This window comes from Pinus tabuliformis, chromosome 1_2, assembly GCF_031772625.1.
Source record: "Pinus tabuliformis cultivar Carrire ecotype Pingquan chromosome 1_2, CPIR1, whole genome shotgun sequence".
NCBI classification, from domain to species: domain Eukaryota; kingdom Viridiplantae; phylum Streptophyta; class Pinopsida; order Pinales; family Pinaceae; genus Pinus; species Pinus tabuliformis.
This window is the reverse complement of record NC_142298.1, coordinates 556038514-556062413: the sequence shown is the minus strand read 5'-3', so window position 1 is coordinate 556062413 and position 23900 is coordinate 556038514. Positions and strand designations below refer to the sequence as shown.

The 23900-nt window shown below is 39.6% G+C and overlaps 1 protein-coding gene and 1 pseudogene across 1 annotated transcript in view; both read right to left on the bottom strand.

Moving 5' to 3' along the window:
- The window catches only part of LOC149206811 (uncharacterized), a 131527-nt gene that overhangs the window by 73534 nt on the left and 34093 nt on the right, over window positions 1-23900 (bottom strand). The gene's annotated exons all lie outside the window — the stretch shown is intronic.
- On the bottom strand, window positions 15345-17796 carry LOC149206812 (villin-4-like; annotated as a pseudogene).

The following is a 23900-nucleotide window of genomic DNA, read 5'->3' as shown; positions in this document are numbered from 1 at the left end:
GCTGCCGTTTCCAACCTGCGTCAAGTTATGACCTGCAAACACCAAATAAAATTCGATCTTGGGTTTTGATATATGATTCGGTAACTGGAGGTTTCAAAACGGTGGCTCAACGCATGAAAACGTCAAACTAGCAAACGCAGGATTGCTCAGGGTTTCGATTGTGTTCTAATGACTGCGTTTTCAATTGCGGGCCAAACAATTTATCAAACTGAACCAAAGCAAAGACGTGGTATCAAAATCGATCTGCTAAGCCATTAACACGTCGTCATTTGAGGATCTTTTCGGCCTGCGAGGAATCGTATGTCGTTGCTATTCAGCCGCGGTTGTGGTTGACATTCGAATGGTTTCGGCCTCACCTCAGATGCATACGCAGAGAAATAATAACCCCCAACCTCCGTCTGCGTTTCAAGCAAATATCCACGCGGATTTCTCACGGGTTCTGGCGTGAGCTCAGTTGCATTTCGATTCAGGTAACGTTTCATCATTTTCGAATAGCTGCGTTTGGGGTTTATTGTGATATGTATAGACTCGCCGCAGGTAAAATCGATCCAAACCGCGCAGGTAATGTCTCATGTCTTGCGTTTCGGGCTAGGGTAGTTACGCCTTTTCCTTTTTTTTTTGTATTCCTTATATTAAATTTGCGTAGATTTTTTTTATTTAGATTTTTCAATTCATATAGTTTTGTTTAGATTAAGCTATAGTCCTTAGTTTATTTCAAATCTTTAGATTTTAAATTTTAAAATAAATCGTTTTGTTCTTTTTTTCGGATTTTTATTTTATCAAAAATAAAAAATATAAAATATAAAAAGAGAAAAGGGTTAGCTTAAGGGGCTTTAAGCCTAGGTTAGACTAGGTTTAGATTTAAAATTTTTCTAGTTTTTTTATTTTTAATAGAGTTTAGATTTAGTTTTTGTTTTAGCATAGATATTTTTAATTTTTTGTTTTAAAAAGGGATTTATAAAAAAAAAAAAAAAAATTGAAATTTTGTGGAAAATTGGTTTTGCCAGTATCAGTGGTTTTTCATGTATTATCTTTCATGCTGGGATCTAAGTTTTCAAGCCGAGATGCGAAATATGATATCTGGTTAATAATTTACGATTCTCGTGGTGGTTTTAAACATTCATCTTTTCGAAGTTTTCAATTGCTGGATATCGTTTTGGTCATGTGATTTAGCTGATGATAGATGGTTGTTGTTCATGGTCCATGTTTCTATATCATTTAAAAAGTAATCGTTTCTACATCAATCTCTTAAGGCACTGGTCTGTTTAATTAATCAAATCCATCGAGTCCTTTTTTTATATCGTGTCTCGTGTCTCCCAACCAACTGGTCGCCAGTTGGTCTCATTATCTCACAGGGACTACCCCCCTTAGCCGCGGGAGACAGGCTTAAACGGAGGGATCGGGGATCAGAGTGACAGCCCCCGGTCTGAACGTTGTCGTGTCAATCTGCGCGACAACACCTTCCATTCCTCCCAAGGATAAAGAAAGGAATCCTTCCCAACGAGATTGGAACCGAAGAGACAGGTTAGATGATGAGACCCGAAGCGAGCTCAGGCGGAAGAAGCTTTGTTTCACCTGTCGTAACCCATGGGAACTAGGGCATCGTTGCATGGGAAAAGGAAAAATTCACTACATAGAAGTAGCATCCGATGATGAGGAAGAAGGAGAAGAAACCCCTACACAAGTTGAAGAAGGACCACCGCAGAAGGAAGCTAAAGAAGAAGAATCCATCAATCCAAAGGAAGAGCCACCCCAAGAAGAAGCAAAAGTAGAAGAGCAGACTAGAGGAGGGAAGAAGCCCTAACCACAGGTTAAGATTGTGACCCTTTCTGGCACGCCCAAATATTACACTTTTAGAGTCAGGGGAGTTGTCAAAGGGCAGCGTATCACAGCATTGATTGATGGAGGAGCCACACATAATTTTATCGACGCAACACTAGTGGCTAGGAGAGGGCTCCCTACATAAGAATTTGAGGGCCTGGATGTGATAGTTGCAGATGGATACAACTTGGACTGCACCCGAATGATTCCAGGTTTGAGTGTGACTCTCGGAAATTATACTTTTACTAGTGATTTTTATGTGATTGACCTGGCCGATCTCAATATGGTTTTGGGGGTTCAATGGCTATATTCGTTGGGAAGACACACTATGGATTACCAAGCTCTAGAAATGGAGTTTAAAGCTCCAAATGGCAGCAAGGTAGTCTTGAGGGGCATGGCAAATGGCGGTCCCCAGGTTGTCTTAGCCAAAAGAATGGAAGCAATATTCAGGCATGGTGATATAGCTTATGCAGCGAACTACAGAATCATAAGTCAAAAGGCCCCTAGTGAGAGAAAACCACGGTATAAAGCAGACATTCAACAAGTATTGGACAAACACAGCCACGTGTTCAACGACATTCCCCTAGGATTGCCACCCAAAAGAGGGTTTGAGCACACTATTGAGTTGGAGGAAGGAGCTAAACCTATGATAACCATGCCATATCGACATCCAAAGAAGTTCAAGGACGAGATAGAAAAGACAATCCAGGAATTGTTGGCCATCGGACATATCCAACCCAGCTCAAGCCCATTCGCATCATCTATGGTTTTGGTAAAGAAGAAGGATGGCACATGGAGAATGTGCATTGACTACCAGGCACTTAATAAGAAGACCATCAAAAACAGGTACCCCATCCCTCGAATTGATGAATTACTAGATGAACTACATGGAGCAGCATATTTCTCGAAGATCGACCTACAGTCCAGATATCACCAAATTCGAGTTTGGGAGGAAGACGTGCCCAAGACAGCATTTCGCTACCACTATGGACACTTTGAATATTTGGTCATGCCATTTGGGCTAACCAATGCCCCCGCCAAGTTCAAATCATGCATGAATAGAATTTTCAACAGAGAGCTAAGGAAGTTTTTGTTGGTGTTCTTTGATGACCTCCTCATCTACAATAAGACGTGGGACGATCACTTGGGACACTTGGATTAGATTTTGAGTATCATGCAGGAATAGTCCCTTTACGCAAAGGCATCAAAATACGAGTTTGGGATGACAGAGATTATTTATTTAGGGCATATGATCAGCACACCCCCTCCAAGAGAAGATCCAGGCAATAGTGGATTAGCCTACACCAAAGACACTCACAGAGTTACGAGGATTTCTTGGGCTCTGCAATTATTATCGAGGGTTCGTTAAGGCGCTCTCACAATTAAGTGCACCCCTAACAGATTTGACAAAAAAGGGGGCATTTAGGTGGACAAAAGCAGTTGACTAGGCATTCAACAAGCTCAAAGAAATAATGAGCTCATGCCCAATACTAGCCCTTCCTGACTTTGGCCAACCATTTGTATTAGAGTGCGATGCGTTCGGAGAAGGAATAGGAGTCGTATTTGTTACCCACCATTTTGTGGGTGTTATCCCTAGGAGAAATTTTTTCTCCAACATGGTCCTCAACCGACAGCCCCTTGCAGCCACCAACTAGCATGTTGTGCCATTGCTCCGCCACCTGAGCCAGCCATGTGGTCCCTCACCCATCTATTATGATCGTATGTTTGAAGGTGGGCCTCCCGAACCTAAAGGTATGCCTTGTCATTTGGTAATTGAGTATTGTAGTTTGCTTATTAGGATACTTTTGGGCATGGATTAATGGGGGCATTCAGCAGAAAGGGTGGGCTAGGTCTGCGCTCTTGTCCCCTAGACCTCTTTTGGATGTTAACCTTGGACCCTAGTCTCGTGGGATCTCTTTTATTGACCTTTGGGCTTTAGGGATGGTACTGCATGGGAAACCCTGATTTTGGTTGTGTGGTACTACTCCCTCATCCACATATATCACTCCCCTTCCACTCATTATAACCCCATTCATCATTTCTCCCACCTGGGTCCACATTCCTCCATTGAGTCCACAAAAAGTTAGCCTTCCCCTTGCCCACACCTTGGGTCAGGCCTGGAATGATACCCCGGAGGTTGATGCAACTAAAAATAAAAGTAAAAGCATAATTGGCCACATTCAACAAGAATATGTACCACAAAATGCACAATATGGCGGCGACAAACACATTTAGCACATGGGAAAAAACCAATACATGAGCTCTACCCCATCATCATGGCCATCACCTTGGTTCCTACAAGCCCTAGATGAGCCTCCTTTATCATTTAGGAACCCATGGTTGTCCCAAACCCTGATAGGCAATGAACTGCCCTACCTTAAAGGGGTATCCATTGTTATATCTTACACATCATACTCTTATCCCTTGAGCCCTAAGCAGTTAATTAAAGAAAAATCATAAAAGGCAAAAGGCATATAAAGAAGGATGGAAAAATCAAGGACGAGGCACCTCATGAACCACGATTGCTCCCTCCTATACATTATACACCCAAGTGTGGGCTTCCCTTTTATTAGCATGCAGCATGTGGCCCAAGGTTGCCCCTTTCATTCCCTACTCCATTCATCTCTTTATCACATGCCACCACCCTTTAAAGGATGTACCTTGAACATACTATCCCCTTTAAAAGTAGAAACCACCTAATAGGATACTTGGTTAACCCCATTTGGAGCTTAGAGACATCAGCACATGCTAAAGCCCAGTATGGAAGGGCATGCATTATGAAGTGCCCACCTGTTGTCCATGGTTTGTAAGCTCTTTTACTCGATTTCCTTTGATGACTTGTTGTACTGGAAGGCGAGGGGACATATTGGATCTTATGCAAGATTGCAGATGATCTCCATTTTGGGTTTGGTCTCCCTATACGGGGTCCTAACCCTCCAGAAGGCTACATTGGCACATGTAGGTGTGTGTTGAGAGCCATGGACCTCCACAGTAGTAGGCAACACTCCATGGATCCCCAGAGACGTTTAAAGATTGCACGAGATTCACCTATTGGACAAGGAAGATGCACCTGGTTCACCATGCCCAGCCGGCCCCACAGTTGTACCATGCTCTTGGCAGATGACCCAAGACTTGTATGCTAATGTGGCATCATTTACATTATCATTTGAGCCCTTATAGATAATATACAACCTACAGTGATCTTCAACCTATTTGGAGACCCATGAGGTCACTTGTGTGCCCTCACACCCATTGGGAGCACCAAAGGTTTATTATTTGGAGAAGGGGCCAATCCATTGTCCACTACTTTTAGGAGTCATATTCATTGTTGTGGCACTTATGGACTTCATCGGGCTTCTTAAAAGGCCCAACGACATGTATTATTAATCATTCAACCTCTTGAGAGGTTTATTCTTTTGTTTATGAGCTAATTTGGTGGGTTTGTCACCAAAAGTTAGTTATTTTGCACATTATTTTAGGGGCTAATGTAGGCCCAAGTAGATAAATCGAACTCATTAGAAGTGTATAAATAGAAGTGATGAGGATTCATTTTAGCATCATCACTTCGTTTGGACTAGTATCTCTCTAGAGATTTTCGCTATTCCTTCTTGGTGGACAAAATTTTGAAACATGGAATGAATTTTGATGTTTGGATTATCTCTTGTTGTCTTGGAGCTTCTTGATTGGCAATTTGTTGATGGTTGAATATATTCTATTTCATGTATGTATAAAATTTAATGCTATTTTTACTTTTGCTTTGTCACATGCATTGATAATGGGATTTTCGCTATACTAGGGCTAATTGTTGCATGCATTATTGCGAAATTGTGGAATTATTGTTTCTAGATAGCATCTCTCTATGTATGGGCCATGTATGTTGAACAAATTTTCCTAGGGATAATTCTATGGTTGAATTCATCTTGATAAGCCATCTCATCTTGCAAAACGAAGTATAAAGCTTTAAGGTCACTCTCTTTTGTCCTAACATTGAGCGAACTAGTCCTTGAAGCCTCCTTGACCTGGAAACGAAATCCATTCTCATTATTCTTCTTGACTCCAATCTCCCCAAAGGATTAGGCACGAGTCTACCATAAGGTGATCATTTTAAGAACCATTTTTCTTCACCTTTTCTTCTTTATTCTAGGTCTAGCCACATTAGGCCTCCTAGGGCATCACTTTCCTGACAAACCACCCATAGAAAAACTTCGATCTCTTGGCCTCTTCTGCGTTGGTGTGTCTCCTAGGTCCCCTCCAAATTTGAGGAGATTCCGACAGTGGGATTGTGAGATATCCCAAGCCCTAGCCTTGAGACCAATTTTTGCTCTAGGTTTCCCTAGGCTAGTACCTCATAGGGATCATTTTAGCACCTCTAAGTGAAGATATTTTCTTTGATCCCCTTCTTTTCCTTGTTTAGGTCAAGCTCATCATTGGTTGCTAAACTCCCTCTTCTTGAACTAATCTGGGTACACTTGGTCTTGTGTGGTCCCATATCTTATCAAAGTCAACTCTTTAAAAACCACTTGGGAAACCAAGTTCCACAAGGATTTTAGGGTTTAGGAAGCTCCTTTACAAGTCACATTCCCTAAGCCAAGCCCTAAAATCCCTATTCCCCTATCCTAGAGAACCTTTCACCTTGCTTAAGAAGCAAGCAAGTCCCACTCTCGAGTCTCTCCTAAGAAAGGGTCATTGAGATCACTTCACATCCATCTTAGTTGATTTATCCTTCATAAGTGATTCTTTATATATCGGGTCTCCTTCCATCGGTAAAAGTCCGTAAAGAGTAGGAAGCTTTAGTTGTGGTGACAGTGGGCTTTAGCTTCATTGTTGCTCTTGACCTAGCAAGTGCCCCTCTAGGACCCCCTGCTAGTTTGAGCGGTCACAGACTTAATGCAAAATGGTCATCCAATCGCGTTCGAAAGTCGGAAGCTAGAAGATACAGAAAGACTTTACTCTATATATGACAGAGATGTTGGCCATCATGCATGCATTGGCGAAGTTCAAAGAGTATCTGGTGGGTAATCAATTCGTAGTGCGGACTAACCACAACAGCGTGCGACATTTCTTGGGACAAAGGATCCTGAATGAACGATAGCAGAAATGGGTAAGCAAAATTCAAGCTTACGATCTTGACATTGAATACATGAAAGGAAAGAAAAACTTGGTGGTCGATGCACTCCCCAAATAACCCGCAATGTGCACCCTCATGGAGCTCATGGAAGATTGGAAGGCACACCTCTCTGTCGAATATGCTAAGAACCAATTTTCTTGCACACTTTTCGATGGGATTATCCAAGATGACAAGTACAAAATAATCGACGACGTCATTTACTATAAAATTTAAAGACAGGATATATTTGGTTCCTGAATCTACACTTAAGGAGAAAATTATGAATGTTACACATGATATTCCCTCAACCAGACACCAAGGGCTCTTCAAGACATGCCAACAGATCCTAGAGTGATTCTCGTGGAAGGGCTCAAAGAAGATGTGATGAAGTATGTTAGGGAATGCATGGCATGTCAACAAAATAAGGTTGAGCAAACACCCCCCACAAGTCTTCTCCAACATCTGCCCATTCTAGAACAGAAATGGGAAAGCATATCAATGGATTTTATCACAGGATTACCCAAGGCACAGGGGAAGGATTGAATATACACAGTGGTGGACAAATTGACTAAATTCACACATTTCTTTGCTATCTCAGCGGATTACTCAACCAAACAAGTGGTAGAACTCTTCTTCAAAGAAGTCTTTAGACTACATGGGTTGTCGAAGAACATCGTTAACGATCGTGATAATAGATTTATGGGCGCATTTTGGTAGGAGTTTTTTCGACTAGTTCGAATTGAATTGACCCCTAGCACCAGCTATCACCCACAAACTGACGGCCAAAAGGAAATTGTGAATAAATGGATTGAAGGGTATTTGCGCAACTATGTGATAGGTCAGCAGAAGGCATGGATCAAGTGGTTGTACCTTGGGGAGCATTGTTACAACTCCACCTACCACCTATCCATTGGAATGACACCCTTCAAGGCTCTATATGGGTATGATGCACCCTCCTTCATCGATAGAATCTTCGGAGACAGCAAGGCACCTCTTGCCAAGGATTGGATACAAGAGAGTCAGGACATTCTTAGGGTACTCAAGGAGAATATTCAAGTTGCTCAAAATAGGTAGAAGATGTAAGCAGGCCAACATCAGACGGAGCGCAGTTTTGAGGTAGGGGATCTTGTTTTCCTGCGATTACAATGCTATCGATAGTCTACGCTCAAGAAGAGCAGGGCAGATAAGCTGAAGCCAAGATTTTACGAACCTTTCAAAATTCTCCAAAGAGTGGGTGAGGTGGCATATGAGTTGGGGCTACCGAGTGATAGCAGAATCCAGAATATATTTCATGTATCATGCCTCGAAAAGGTTGTAGGCCTGCAGGTCACCACTTTTGTTGAGCTACCACTGTTAAATGAAGATGGACAATTGTAATTGATTCCAGAAACAATCATGTCCATTCGAGAAAGTTAAGGGAAAGTGTAATTCCAAAGTATCTCATCAGATGGAAGAATTTACCAGAGGAGGATGCGACGTGGGAAGGAGAACAAATTCTGCAGCACCCGAATCTGCAATTGCTTGAGGGCAAGCAATTTCGGGCAGAGGGGACTGTGATGTCCTCAACGAATTGAGGACCAATGGACTTTGTAGCCTATTCGTCCCCATAGGCTATAGTCCTTCAAAAAAGGGGATGAAACCCAAAACACCCATTGTTGAGCAACTATTGGGTAAGTTGGGCGAAAAAACTCTAATCTGGGGCTTTGAGTAAGACACACTCAAATAATTAAGAAAATGAAACCCATCAAAGAAGTCTATAAATAAAGGAGGCTTGGATTCATTTTGGATCAAGTGTGGAAAAAATCATTCTGTTTTGAGCATTGCTCTAAGGGTTTTAAGACCCCTTTTTCTTTGTCAATTTTGGTGGTAAAAGATTCCACCCTAGTTGACAGCTCTTTCTTTCTCTTTCTGTCTTGGGCATAAGGTTATTGGTCTGGGGAATAAATTCTGGCTATTGGTTATCTTCCTGTGGCAGTGAATTTCTCTAAGGCTTGAATTACAATTCTGGAAGCAGTGAAGATCTGTTCTAGCGCAGGAACATCTTGAAGGAGGCAGCGAGTTGGTGTTGCGTAACTCTGTGACAGCAAAATTCTCTAGAACATCCTCCCTGAGGCAACAAAGCAACTGTACAAGGGTTATTGTGACAGCGAGTTCATTGGAACTCTGTTTATGGCAGTGTAATTACACAGTCCACCATCCTGAGGCATGTGAGGTCTTCTAAGCCTCTTCCTGTGACAGAAAAGAATAGTTAAGCCCTTGTCTGGGAATGAGTCTTGTGATGGACACCCCTGTGATGCCCCAAGACTTGTAGAAGGTTCTGTTTTTGGAGTGCGGGTCCTGAAAGGATCATTCGGTGGAGTAACCAAGTTCTGTTGAGCTTTGTACTACTACTACTCTAATCCCTTTTCTGGAGTAGCGTGACAACATCCCCTGAAGTTGAGGGCTCAACTAGCCTCCCCCCACTATGGCAGCGAGGTTATAACTGAAGTTTCTGAGGCAGCGGGCTCATTCCTTGTGACAGCGAGGGCTGGGCTAGTTTACTGTGATAGAGCAAGGGTCTAATACAGTGAAGTTTGATTTATCACAGCAAGAAAAATGCAGAACAGCAGGGGTATGGAGCCTAGCGTTGATGCTCCAGACTACTGTGTAGGAGGGAACAAGTCCAAGTCTGTGCAAGGGTTCTTGTACAAGATAACGAAGGTTCTCTGTTTACAGATTGTATAGGTCGGCTTCCAAATTTTAGCATCAAAATAAGATAGGCAGTAAGGAGCTTAGATTGTAGAAGATATTTGTGGAATTCTGCATTTGGTTTTGGAACTCAGGATTCACGTGAACTATAAGTATTTTTGTTGTGGACGGTAACAGTCGAATTTGTATTTATGCACTGATAGTACTACATTGCTGGATTATTGTATTGTAATTCTATTATACTACTGTTTATTGGAAAATTGAACTGTTACTTGTTGTACCACTGGAAAGGAGGAATAGACAGATTATTTAAAAAAAATCCATTGCTACAGGAAAACCCTAGGGAGAAATTACCCTAGTTCATTACAGCCTCTCTTTGTTGCATCACCTCCCTTTGTCTCTTCAATATGCAATTGTCTCTTGCTTCTATTGTTTATGTCCAAGGGTATTCTTTCGTCTTGTTCTTGAGGCTTTCTTCTTTGCTTTCTTCCATCAGCTTCTTTAGTCTTTTATCATCTTTGTTTACACCTACATAACTGTTGCTTGTTGGAGTGATATCAAGGTCCAAGGCAACCTATGACAATGGATTGACAAACTTAATTGACACACCATTATCATGAATTTACATCACTTAAACTTCAGTTGACATTTGACTTTGACTCATTTTATTTGACATTTAACTCAACTTACACTTTGGTTTTAACTTTGCCAATTTTAATCATTACAGTTTTAAAAACTCTTGTTAATTGACATGGATTACAATTTCTTTTCAACCTAAAATACCATGAAGATCCCATATTATTTGGACTCCGACCTCTTATTTCAAGACTCATTTATTCAGCCTCTTATTTCAAGGTTTTACAATTTTGACAGATTTCAGCATGTTTATCTCACCTAGGAGACTGCATTTCTTTACTTCTTCTTGGCCTCAATTCATCATGCTACTGCTGATAGATTTTCCACTACTAAATGTGTTTTGTGAGGGTCAGTGGTGTGGACTAATTAACATGTGGAAAACATGGCTGAGAACACGCCTGCATGGACCAATGAATCATGCGGAAGAGGTACCACTGGTCTTCTCTAACTATGGTGACAGGTGTGAACACGTGCAGTGTGCAGGTCAGTAGTGTGGACTGAATAACATGTGGAAAACATGGGTGTGAACACAGCTGCATGGACCAATGAATCATGCAGAAGAGGTACCATTGGTTTCTCTAACTTTGGTGACCACAAAATGTGATGCACAACCATCTTGCATCAGATTCATGCAGAAGAGGTACCACTGGCCTTCTCTAACTATGCTCACCACAAAATGTGAAGCACAACCATCTTGCATCAGATTCCAGTGTGTTTCTTCAGAAATCATAAATAAATATGAAAATACAAATAGCTCAGTGCAAGCTTGCAATGCCCTAGCTGAGGGGAGGTTCAAGATGTAAAGAGAACATCTTGCGTTTGGCAGATAACACCTTCCTCAATAAAAGGGAGTGTTAAAGTTTGTACCTGTGTGAGTGTCCTTGTCCTGTGTGCACTTGTCAATTCAGCAAGTACCTCTAAAGGTGTCCAAGACCTAGGTGGACACAACTACAAGTCCGTACAGCAGTCTATCTGTGTCTCATGTGCAACAATTAAGAAGAGTAGAGGGCACATGCATGCACTAATCTTAATTTGTTTCCAGTTTTGCCACCTTCAGTTTGCTATTGTTCCGAATTTAGAAAACTCCAGTTTAGTTCAGTTTCCTGTTTCTGTTCACTTGTATTTTTGAGTCACTTTTCAATTTGATTTGCTTTTCCAGTTTTAAGAAAAGAGAAAGGATTTTAATAGATAAGGCACTGATCCCAAAAAAAAAGTTGGACTGGGTGAATGTGTAGCCTACTCCTAGGCATGGTTCTCTAGGAGGGTACAACCTAGGCACTTAGGGTTAAATTATTTTTAGTGTACAACCCTAGCCTCCTTTTTTATAAAGAGACGGCATCTCTATTGTAATTCATTCAGTTCAGTTAAAAAGAGTGAGTGATTGGAGTTAGGGTTGAAGCTTCCAGTATTTCCTGTTTTCAGAGTAATAAAACGGTGATGTCATTTGAGTTTCTGATCTGTTGTACTTGCTGTTGTAATTTTTAGTTTGATGTGTTTCAGTTCCTAATACAAATCAGATTGCAGTTTTGATAGTACATTCAACTTTCTATTGATCCTAGGTAGGTAGTTTAGGTCAGATTTGCTAGGACTGTTACCATGTGCTTGAACATTAGTGTCTTCTTGATATCTGTAGCACTTTGTCTAAAGTCATAGGCATAGTACGATATATTCTGCCTCACCATTTTTCTCAGTATATATTTAATTTTTCAATGTACTAAATCAACCCCTTTATAACACCTCATTCCTCCCCCCTTGCCAAAAAAAAAAAAAAAAAAACAGGAAGGAAAACTATTTGTATAGCTTATAAGACATGCCTTTTGCAGCCCAAAATAAAGGTAATATTTTATTCAAATGCAACTCAAGCCACGCCTTTAAATCTAAAAGTTGCATTAAACATCGAAATATGTACATGATTCCGAAACAGGAATGCCTGGAAATGTAACCCCCCGAAATATGGGTATATGAGGAAACTGTGGTATATATATATATATATATATATACACACACATAAATGACAATTTAAAAGGAGACCCATGTCTATATTAACTCATAATTACATGATGCAAAAACCCAGAGCTTGGCAGCCTTGATTAATGCCAATCCAATACCCTCCTACATGACAGAATCCAGTGGAAACACTACAATCCTGCCAACCTTAAAAGTTGTAACTGTTAAGTCTGCTGAATCCTGAATGGGACATGAAATTCTACTTTACCCATATGAAGTCCAGGGAGGTAGGAACCACTCTGAAACATCCTAAAAACATTAATGCTAATGTTAAAAATTTAAGTGAGAGTTGATAGAAAAGGTAACATAAAGGAGAATGTTTACCAATGTGACAAACTCCTCAAAGCTCAATCCCCTATATTTGTTTTGTCTTAAAAGGTCATTGGCATAGACAAGGTGATATTTTTCTATGGGTCCCAGCCCCTCTCAGGCACTTTTTCGGGCCCGAAACCTTCCAAAAAGGAGGTCAAAACGTCATTGAAATGGCCAAAACACCTTGGAAATGCCACTGGCCATACCACACAATGTTTCAAGATTTGGAAACACTGTATGGTACAGTCAGTGGCATTTCATACCCATTTCAACATTTCCAGACAAACTAGGCATTTCCATGATTTTCTGCACCTTGGCTTTCAGCAAAAAGAGCTCCAAACTTCAATTTACTGTTTCCATAGGGTTTATCTGCACCCATGTAGAGTTCCACAAATGAACCAGGTTTGTCACAGTCAATTTGGAAACATCATAAGTAGCCAGCAGCATTTCATTCCCATTCAAACATTTCCAGGTGTTTTGAGTACTAAGACATGACCAAACTAAACAAATCCTGCAACTTAGCTTTCAGCAAAAGGAGCCCTAAACTTCAATTTACTGTATCCATAGACTTTGCACCCATGTAGAGTTGGAAATAGATTTGTCACAGTATTGGAAAATGTGTAAGTTCCAATTTACAAAGTATATTGTTGATGTTAATCATGATCTTAGATTTTTGTTCTTGTTCAAGAGTAGCATATATGGACAAGTTTATGCAGTATGCATATTAAATTCATCCCAGAGCCGTCGGTCTTTCCTTGGTTGCTGGAGGCTACAATACTAGTGACTGTATTACAGTTATTTGGGGAGACATTCATCCTATCGGAATCTATAACAGGGAATCACAACCATAATGATCTATATATCATGTAATCATATAATGACCTATACCACTAAAACTAATAATGATCTATATCATCAATTATAATATTGTCCATAAGAATATGACTAAGATTAAGAATTTGAGCACAGCTTGAACATGAAGTCATGAACGTTTTCACCCTCTTTCTCTCACAAACCAAGTACATAAGAATGTAGATTTGTGTCAGACTCCCACACTTAAAAGTAATAATTCCCACTCAACTTTTTCAACCTCAATAAAAAGCTCTAAAGAATTATTTCATGTACTTTACATCAATGTCATACAACTTAGAACTCTTACTACCTTCCTTACATGTGATAGCTTATAATTGCATTATATGTTTCCAGGTCAAGAGAGTTGATTCAAAGCAAGCATAAAGCTAATTTGGCATTCTTTGTGGGTTGCTTTCGATGGATCCCAAGCCTTTATGTTTAAGTACTATGTTTTATATATGTATCGCACTTTCTACCATTTTGCTATATTCACTTTTATATGCTATAAAAATACCAAACTTTACATATTTGGTGTCTAATGGCTTCAATTTACAGTACATCAACATATATATATATACACTAAAATTTGCATATTTTATGTATTTTTAGTCAACCAGTTCTTCAAAGTTCAAACCAGTTATGATCCAATCCCAAGATGATCCTTGGTCAACCTAGACCCAATTCCAAATCTGATAACAATGTTAATAATAAGCCCAAATGCTGCAGGTCAACCTACTTCTTGTCATCCCTTCCTCCAATCACTAGCTGTAAATTATCCGTCTATGCATCCCTACAAAGTACTCACCATTTCCGAGTTAGGACCAAGCCATCCATCAACAAATACATCTCATTGTCATATCAGGCCCCCTCATAAAATATTCAAATTTTAAATAAAAAATATATCTATTCAAGTGCATTGATGTAAATATAAACCATTATACATCAATATGCAAAGTTTGTTTATATATTTAGCATGTCAGCTTCAAAATAGCAACATCGAGATGTAAGTTCTCATATACATGCCCCAACGGTTAGCTCAATTGGTAAGATATTCTTGTGCAAAGTACAGAGAGGTCTTGGAAGTCATTTTTGTTTTGTCCTTTGGGGTTACCAATCACTTCTACAAGTTACAATTGCAGCAAGCATAGTCAGCCAGTTCATTGTAGTATCCTAGGGCAATTTGTATTTTTTTTGCACAAAGGGTACTAGGGCTTTCACCAAAATTTTCCCAATAAACAGAAATTCAATGCAATTAATATAAGCTTCAATCAACCCTTTTATTGATGCGACAAACTAAACAAGCCCTCTTAATAAAGCAACAAAATGAACAAACCTTTTTTTGGGGGGTCCCAAAATATAAGATATTTATTCCAGTACCAATGTAACCATAAATAATAAAATTATGCTTATTCAAACCATACGGCAATTCATATCACACCGTCTACCAATCAATCGTAACGATATAATTTATAACCAAGCTCCAAAAGGTCCAATTTAATATGTCCAACTTAATTCCAAACACTAATTCAAAATCCAACGCAGTCAATTAATTAGTCAACTGACCGAACTATATCAACTTAACCGGATGGTCTAGCTTCAGAGCGTGCTCTATTCCTCTACAGATGTTGCCTGTGATTTCGGCCATCTGACTTAAAATGGTGCACGTGTTCCCAGACCTACGAGCGAGAGAGGTCATTCGATCTAGAACCTCCTGTTTAACATCGACTCTCTAGCTATCTTCTTATTGTATGACAAATCTCGCTATTCCCATTACAAGTCTGGCATTTCAATTTCCAAACTAGTTAGCCCTCGCACTCCTTTAGAAAGGCTCGGATCCTTCCTCAGTTATACACTTCAGGGCCTTAGGGTAATCTGCTGAAACTCCTATAAAATATTCCAGGAATTTCGTTGTTACATAGTTCTAGCCAATCCAAAAGAATTTTATACAAGTCCGCCTTAAATTTTTGGCTCGAACTTTGATTGCCTTAAGGGGCTGCGCCTTGTTACCAATACGGTATACCACAGTGTCATAGTTTCGTCCAGAATAACCTTGCCACAAAGTGATCTTAGGGCCTAACACAGAAAATTCCGCTGCTTTTTTTTCAAAGGAAAACCCTGGGCCAAAATTGACACAAGACACAGGATTTCGCTGTCTTTTTCAAATAGTATCCCTGCACCACCAAGAACCCAGATCAATGAGATTTTCATTGTTATTCTCAGATGGTTCTCCTCAACAGAATTTGTTGTCTCCAATAAATTTTGCCTCTACTAGAATAGATTGAAGAGAAGATAGATTGGTATCAACTAGGGAGGAATCTTTCACCACCGAAATTTACAAGAGAAATGGGGTCTTAAAACCCTCAAAGCCTCTCGAAAGAACAGAGATAAATGATTCAATTCCATGATGATTCCAAATGAATTCAATCCTTCCATATTTATGGATTTTCTAAAGGGACTCTTCTTTTTTAAAATGATTGAGTAATCTTTACTCCAAGCCCTCTTCTTCATGTGTTGTCCTTGATCAAAATGACTTGCATTTATGACCTAATCTACCATATCAATTTTATACGGTCGAATGTTGTTACAAACAAGGCCTTCCTTAGAACCCATATATCAATTTTTACCAGCAAAATCACCCTCATCATCTATTGTTCCCCCAGTTTTGAGTTCATCTTCTTTGTAGGTGTCATCACTAATGCCATTTTTTGCAATGTACCTCTTATATATCCAGAGCTAAGACCACCCTTAAAAACAATGAAGTTTTGCAAAACAGCAAAAAATGAGATAGGCTTACTATAAAATTTGCACTGTTCACTCGATGGCATAGGTGATTTATTTTTACCATTTACTCACCAAACCTGAAGATTGCCAATACAATCAATAAATGGCTGAATTTCCTCTTTTACTGGAGCTGCTTTGAGAAGACCCTTGACATTAAATCCTCGTCGTTTCAATAAGGCTGCTACTTTGCCTCTTCGATCTTCAGATATAGTTGTATCTGTACTTTGAGGTTGGGCATCAAAATTTGATTTAACCATGACAATTTCAAATCCTTCCATAACATGAGTTACATGAAGTTGCTTCAAATTTCCTTTACTGGTAATCAGCTCTTCTGCAACTAAACTTGTTGCTTTGCTACCCTCAAGCGACGTGTTCTACCCATCCAAACAAATATCTTAATTCCACAGTCTAACAGGAAGCACTTGTTTGTGTTCAGCATTTCTCTTATTAATGAATTGCCTTCAATGGGCTTTGCACAGTCCTGTTGTATGCAAAATAGCTTTTCTGGAGAAGCAGTTTGCTCAGTATGCATACCCTTTAAAATTGAGAGTGATCTTGACATATTGACTGTTGCACATTGAGTTGGTTCCTCTTTCATTGGCATTTGGGTGGAGACAGGAAACTGTTGTCTTTTGTCATGAAGCTGTAGAGGACTCTGTGCCAGAATTGTACTATGTTGCATAGCATTGCCTTGTTGCTGCAGAAACTTTAGCACAACCCCAAAAATATGACTTCTGTCAGGTGACTTGAGAACATGTTCAGAAAAGTCGGAGGGAGGCACCAAAAACATCATTGTGCCATCGCTAAACTGTGCAACACAAGCGCAGGTTTTTGAACTCAGGTACTCTAGAAATTATTGATAAGGTTCATTGTCTTGGTCTCTTTCAGACATAAAATAATACAATACAAAACCACCAAAAAAACTCCCAAACTCCCCTGTCTCAGGATCAACTACAAATTTTTCATCCTCACATGTAGCCACTTCAAACTTCCCATCATGATAATTATCTTTGGTATATTGAGCAACCTCTAAAATTTTAGCCTTCTCTTGAGTGGATGAGTTGGAGCCATTAAACTGAAAGCTCTTGGATTTTGTATCAAGAATAAAAATGTTATCATGATTTAAAGATGACCGAGAATAAGGCACCTCTGTCACATGCGCAACATGCTTTCCCTTGCATGCAAACAAGCAAACTGAATATGTTTTCTTCTCGACATGTTTGACTCCTGAAGCAACACCACCTTTTTTTGGTATTACGCAAGGCTTAAAATATGATAGAAACTTATTTGTTTCATGTCCTTGACTCTCTTTATGCTGCACTGCACGTCCTTCAAGAGCTACATCCAGTTCACCAGTCTCGATGGTTACTGCACGAGCTTCATCTTGACTTGTATCTTTGTCAAGCCAATAATGGATATCATAGCGAAAAACACCAGTTTTTGAAGTTGTTGTCTTTCACGGCTCCATACACCTGTTCTGCAGTGGAACCATAGTATTCAAAACCATTCTTGCTAACCGGTTACCGGTTTAACCGGCCGGTTAGCAGACCCACCAGTCGAAACCGGCCAAAAAACCCAGTTAGCAGGCCCATTTCTCCTTTTTTTGACAAAAACCGGTCCTAACTGGCCAGTTTAGGACGGAACCGGCCGGTTAGGAGGCATGCCCACCGTGAGCTGGAAAAGCGACTTGCTGAGTGTGTTTTAGGGGTTTTGGGGGGAAACTAAGGGTGCTTTCCCTCCAAAAACACCCTCTCTAAGCCTTTAAGAGGCCCCTCTCACTCTCATTTGTCTCACACATTTGATTTGGAGTGTTTATGAGTGTTTGTGAGCTTGGAGAGTGTTGAGTTTTTGCTGAAGTAGTCATCTTGGAGTTGGAGTTGGAGCTATTTTGGAGATAGTGTGTAGCTGTCAGTGGAGGAGACTACTTCAAGAGGAGGCTAAGGAAGCTAGTTTGCATTTCCAGGTAAGGATTTTCACTTGAAAATTCCTCATTTGACTGTTGTCCATGAATTAAATTTTTTTATGTGTTATAAATTTATAAACTTCTCACTTCTATCATCTATGCTATGAACTCTCTAGCTCTATGCTATCAAATTTTTTAGCTTGCATGTGCATTTGTTTTCCTACATTTATCTTTGGTTTTCCATGTTGCTTAGCTGCAATTTTTTTTTAAATGGCAGATTTCTTTGCAAATTGTTATTATTTCAAGCAAACATGGCTCCAAAAGGAAAGGACAGTGCATGGGCTCATTGTGATGTAATTTATGGAAAAATGATATGCAAATTATGCCATAAATCTATTGGAGGTGGGGGTATTCTTAGCTTGAAACAACACTTGGCTGGGATAAGAGGCCAAGTAAAGCCATGTGATGCACCAAATGCACTGTTAGGTCCTACTAGGGCATAATACATTTCCAAGCTTGAAAAGTTTTATGAGGATAAGGCTAGGGAGAAGGCCATCCAAGATGACATTGCAAGGAAGCGGGAATTATTAGAAGCCATGAAAGAGTGTGGGTATGATGATTATGAGATTCAAGACTCCTCTTCTATCCCTTCCACCAATGACCCCTTTCACTATGTTCATCCTTCTTTTGGCCAACCATCAAAAGGAACAAAGAGAACAAACATCCAAAGTTATTTCTCATCTTCTGCCAACATTGCCTCTTCTAATCCCACTTCCTCCCAGCCAAGTTCTCAACCCACTTTGGATCAACATTGGAAAAGACAATGCAAAGAAACTTCTCATCAATACATTGCTAGATGATGGTATGATTCAGATATCCCATTTAATGCTGCTCGCTCACCTTATTACCAAGCTATGTGGGACTCGGTTATAGCTGCAGGAAAAGGTTTCAAAGGCCCTAGTCTGCATGACTTGAGGGGAGCTCTTTTGAAAAAAGAGATATCTTCCATTGATGAGTATTTGGTTGAGTTTAAGGAATCATGGCTCAAAACAGGTTGTTCCATCATGTCAGATGGATGGATCGATGGAAAGAATCGCACTGTCATTAATTTCCTTGTTTCTTGCCCTCAAGGAACCATGTTTTTGAAATCAGTTGATGGATTTGATAAGGTAAAGGATGCAGCCCTTCTATTTGAGCTTTTGGATAACATTATTCAGGAAGTTGGGGAGCAGCATGTTGTGCAGGTCATCACCGATAATGCCTCAAACTATGTTCTTGCTAGAAAGATGCTTGAGACCAAATATAAGACCATATTTTGGACTCCATGTGCTGCACATTGCATAGACCTCATGCTTGAGGATATAGGCAAAGTGGAGTGGGTAAAAAACATTGTAGAGCATGCCAAGTGCATTACAAAATACATTTACAACCACTCATGGGTATTGAACCTAATGAGGAAACACACTGGGGGGCAAGAGCTTGTTAGGCCTGCAATTACGAGATTTGCAACTCACTTCCTCACGTTGCAATGTCTCAATGGTCAACATAAAAACTTGCAGAAAATGTTTTCCTCTAAAGAATGGTCTGAATCTCGGTGGGCTCGTAGACCAGATGGAAAAGACACCAAAAAGAAAGTGTTACACTTATTTTTGGAAAAGGTCTCTAGAGCTTGTGAAAATTACCAAGTCCCTTGTTAAGGTGCTAAGGATGGTGGATGGGAAAAGATTGGCCATGGGCTACATTTATGAGGCTATGTATCAGGCAAAGGAGCAGATACGTGCAGCTTACAAGGGCAGGTTAGCTAAATATGGCTGTATATGGGAGATCATTGATAACAAATGGAACAATCAACTCCATCATCCTATACATGCAGCTGGGTATTTTTTGAACCCAAAGTATCATTATAAAAATCGGCTGGGGGATCTGCATGATGGGGAGGTCGACGCTGGATTGATTGATTGCTTGGAGCGCATGGTCCCTAGCCATGCAGACCAGTTGCAAATACATAGACAGCTTACTGTTTTCAATATGGCAGGTGGTACTTTTGGCAAAAACTTGGCAAAGATGGCAAGAGATGTGGACCAACTAGGTAAGCAATTCCAATTTCCAATTTGTTTTTCTTTTCAAGTTAAAATTGTTTACGTTCTTTACAATTCAAATTATAAACTAAGTTACTAATTAATGTCTTTTTCTTTGCAGCACATTGGTGGGAGTCATTTGGTGGCCAGTGTCCTCAACTACAAAGGTTTGCAATTAGAGTCCTCAGTCAAACTTGCAGTGCTTCAGGTTGTGAGTGCAATTGGTCTGTTTTTGAGCGCATACACATGAAGAAGAGAAACCGTTTGGAACAAAAACGGTTAAATGATCTTGCTTTCGTGCAATACAACCTTCGACAGAGGAGGAACCAAATGATGAGCAAAACACTTGATCTAGATCCCATTGTGTTGGACGATATTGATCCAACATCAAAATGGGTGGAAGAGACTAAAGATCCTATGTTTGAGGCTGATTTTGATATCGACATGGCTTTAGCGAGGGATGAAGCAGATTATGTGGCGGCATCAAAACCAGGATTAGTAGCGGCATCAAGGAAAGGCAAAGAACCAATGGAAGGCACTAATCGTGTAGGTCGACAAACTCGTGCTTCCATTAGGTCCACTTCTATTGTCATTGGTGGCATTGATACTGAGGTTGCAGATCAAGCTGAGGCATCCTTAGACTCTGAACCAGATGATGTCTATGCATCTCCTGATGATGATCCTGTGGCTAGTAATGGCGATGAACTTGATGATTGATCATGTGTACATTGTAGACTTGTAGTAGGCCAATGGCCTCATAGCTTGCAGCGTTCTTTCTGGACTTTATAGGCCATTTAGAGCCTCATTGCTTATGTATTTTGCTATTTTGTCGATGATATGTATTGCACTCGGTGCCATTTTGATATATTCACCTTTACATGGTATATAAATGAGCAAACTTTGCATATTTTGTCTCTATTGGCTTGAAATCATGGTTTTACATCTTAAAAATAGTTTTGTTTCATTAAAAATTAATTATTTAATGTATTTTTTTAAAACCGGTTCGTTTAGACCAAACCAGTCCCGGTTAGACCAGTTCCGATCGATAAACCGGTTCATTAGGTGGACCGGTCCGGTCACCGGTTCCGAATTTAAAAACACTGAGCCCGAGCAACCTCTGCACTATCTCTATCTATCTCACTACCAACCTGTGCACAAGCTTCTCTTGGCACACGTCTCTCTCACAAGCTCCACGCAAAAACTTGTGCTTCCTATTGCTTGGTCTCACCAACTCGTGTTCACCAATACAATGATTAAACTTGTGCCTTCATTCCCCCTTTTAAAGGCAATTCAAATGGCTAAAATTAGTGAGTTTTCTAATTAAAGAATGATTTATTTTAGGCCTTCTTTTGATTGCATGCACCATCTATTTAAATTAGATGATTTTACAGCTAATAGTGTAAAGACCAACACAATTTAAATCATTAAATTCTACAATTACAACAGCCATTAATTTCTACAGAATTTACACAATTACAATCTATGCATAATTCATCAATTTAATTCACATTTTCATACCTGGTTCCCAAGTTTGATATCAATTCCTTGCTGATGTAGCTCCAATTACTTCCGATACCAAATGACTAAATCCTCCCAGCCAAGTTGAGCACAGCCTTGGTACTCAACTCCAAAATACTTCTTAATTAGAGTATTTTGGTCCCCCATGCCCAAAAGCCTCAAGAATAATTGCTCAATCCTGAAATTTCGATTCGGATACCCAACTCAGAATTCAATCTCCCACTCTGATTCTTCTTTTCCTTCCCAAAAAATCCTCCCTTCTGCCTCAGCATGCTTGGGATAAATACTCTTCTTAGGCGGTCACGGCCTTCTTACACTGCCTTTATTTAGATTTTGTTCGATTTTATTTGAAAGGTAAGGCTTTTATATGTAATGGGAGATGAGGGTATGTTTTTAGCTTGATATGATTGATGTAATTAAATTTAAATGATTTTTTTGACTTTTATAAAGTTTAATTTATAATAATAAAATCAATATATATATATATAGATATATATATATATATATATATATATATCTTAACAATAATATAGCTTATAACTCAAATCTATAATGATCAACATTTACATTAGAAGGATTGGAATTGTAAATTTTATTTAACAACCTAGTAAGTACAAAGTATTTAATATGTATATTTGAGTGTCGAATCTCTTTTCTCAATAATTTAGGTATTTAGTCCCTTTTCATTTATTTAAATATTTTCCTAATATTTTGGAGTTGAGTACCAAGGTTGTGCTCAACTTGGCAAGGTGGTTTTGGCTTTTTGGTAACGGGATCGAGAGCAAATTGGGATTGTCTTCAAACTAATTTCCAGGTGTTCCTCTGCAATTTATTTTCAAATTCTATATTTGTTTCAGGATAATCTCAAGGCAAATCATGGATACTGATATATATATCATGTAAATAAAGACCTCACAGATAGTACATTGTCCTTGAACTCCAATCTCAACTGGGTCTGTCTCTGATCTAACATGCATGAGTTAATTATGAGTTAATCTTCAGTTTATTGGTTGAGCAGTGTTGGTTAACCATTACACACCACTACTAGATCTCCCACTAATTACTCCATCAATTGGAACTAGTTTAACTGAATTTAACTCAGTTAAACTGAATTAAATGATTACAACTCAAAAGAACTCAACCTGGGCCCCTAAAATTTAGGAACCACTCTACATGACTCTAAATAGACTCTCAACTCGAATTAACTGAGTCAACTAAGTCAAATTAATTTAGTTAACTATTACAAGTTGCTAGGAAAATTAGAATTAAAATTTAATTCCTAATTTAATTCAATGGCAAATTAAATTAGGATTTTCTTGATGCTATTTTTAACATTTCGTGTTGCTAATTTCAACATTCCCTCTCAAAAAGAAAGGAATTCAACTATATCCCGATCTGGTACTTTTGGAATGTTCTGCATGCAACTCTTGTCACTGTTGTTGTTGCTACTACAACATATGCAATCAAAAAGCATCCAAATAAAATAAACAGAATCAACTATGTCTGTAATTTTCTATTGGGAAAAACTGTGTTGTTGTTGACTCTGCTACTAAGCCTCCTGCTCTGCTGTCAACACTACTTTACACTCCTCAGTATCTGACTGACACTGATCCTCCTGCTACTGAATACTGTGGGCCCCCGTAGCAAGGTAATGATCCATGAGACAAACACACCTCAATGGACCCTGCCCAATTTCTGAAACTCTTGGACTAAGGTTTCATATCGCCCCACCTCACACCTGGAGGTATGGCTGCATGTGCTCCTTCTGCCCACTTGGCTCGAAATTTCCCCCTACTAGAGGTCTCTGCTTGAGTGGATGTCTCCACTCGGTCTCCTCTCTGCTTCTCCAATTGTGGCTGCTCCACAACTTGTTGAGGTTGCTTCTGAGGCTGCATGTTGAGAGGTAATTCATGCTCCCTCTCAACCACCAAGTCTCTAACCTTTGCCTTGCTCCTCAAGGCTTTGCATGCATCTTGTACCTCAAGTGCATACATGTTCTTGACTCGCACACCGATTTGTTTCACCTGTCCCGTGGTTGTGTCTAAGGAAAACCTTTCCTTTGCTAAAAATCACATCGTAGTTGCAGTCTTCCAATACTGCAACAGAAACAAGATTCTTCTTTAGTCCTGGAACATACATCACATATGTGAGTCTGAGGTGAGCTAGACTCCCTCTGAAAAGTAACAATACCGATGTC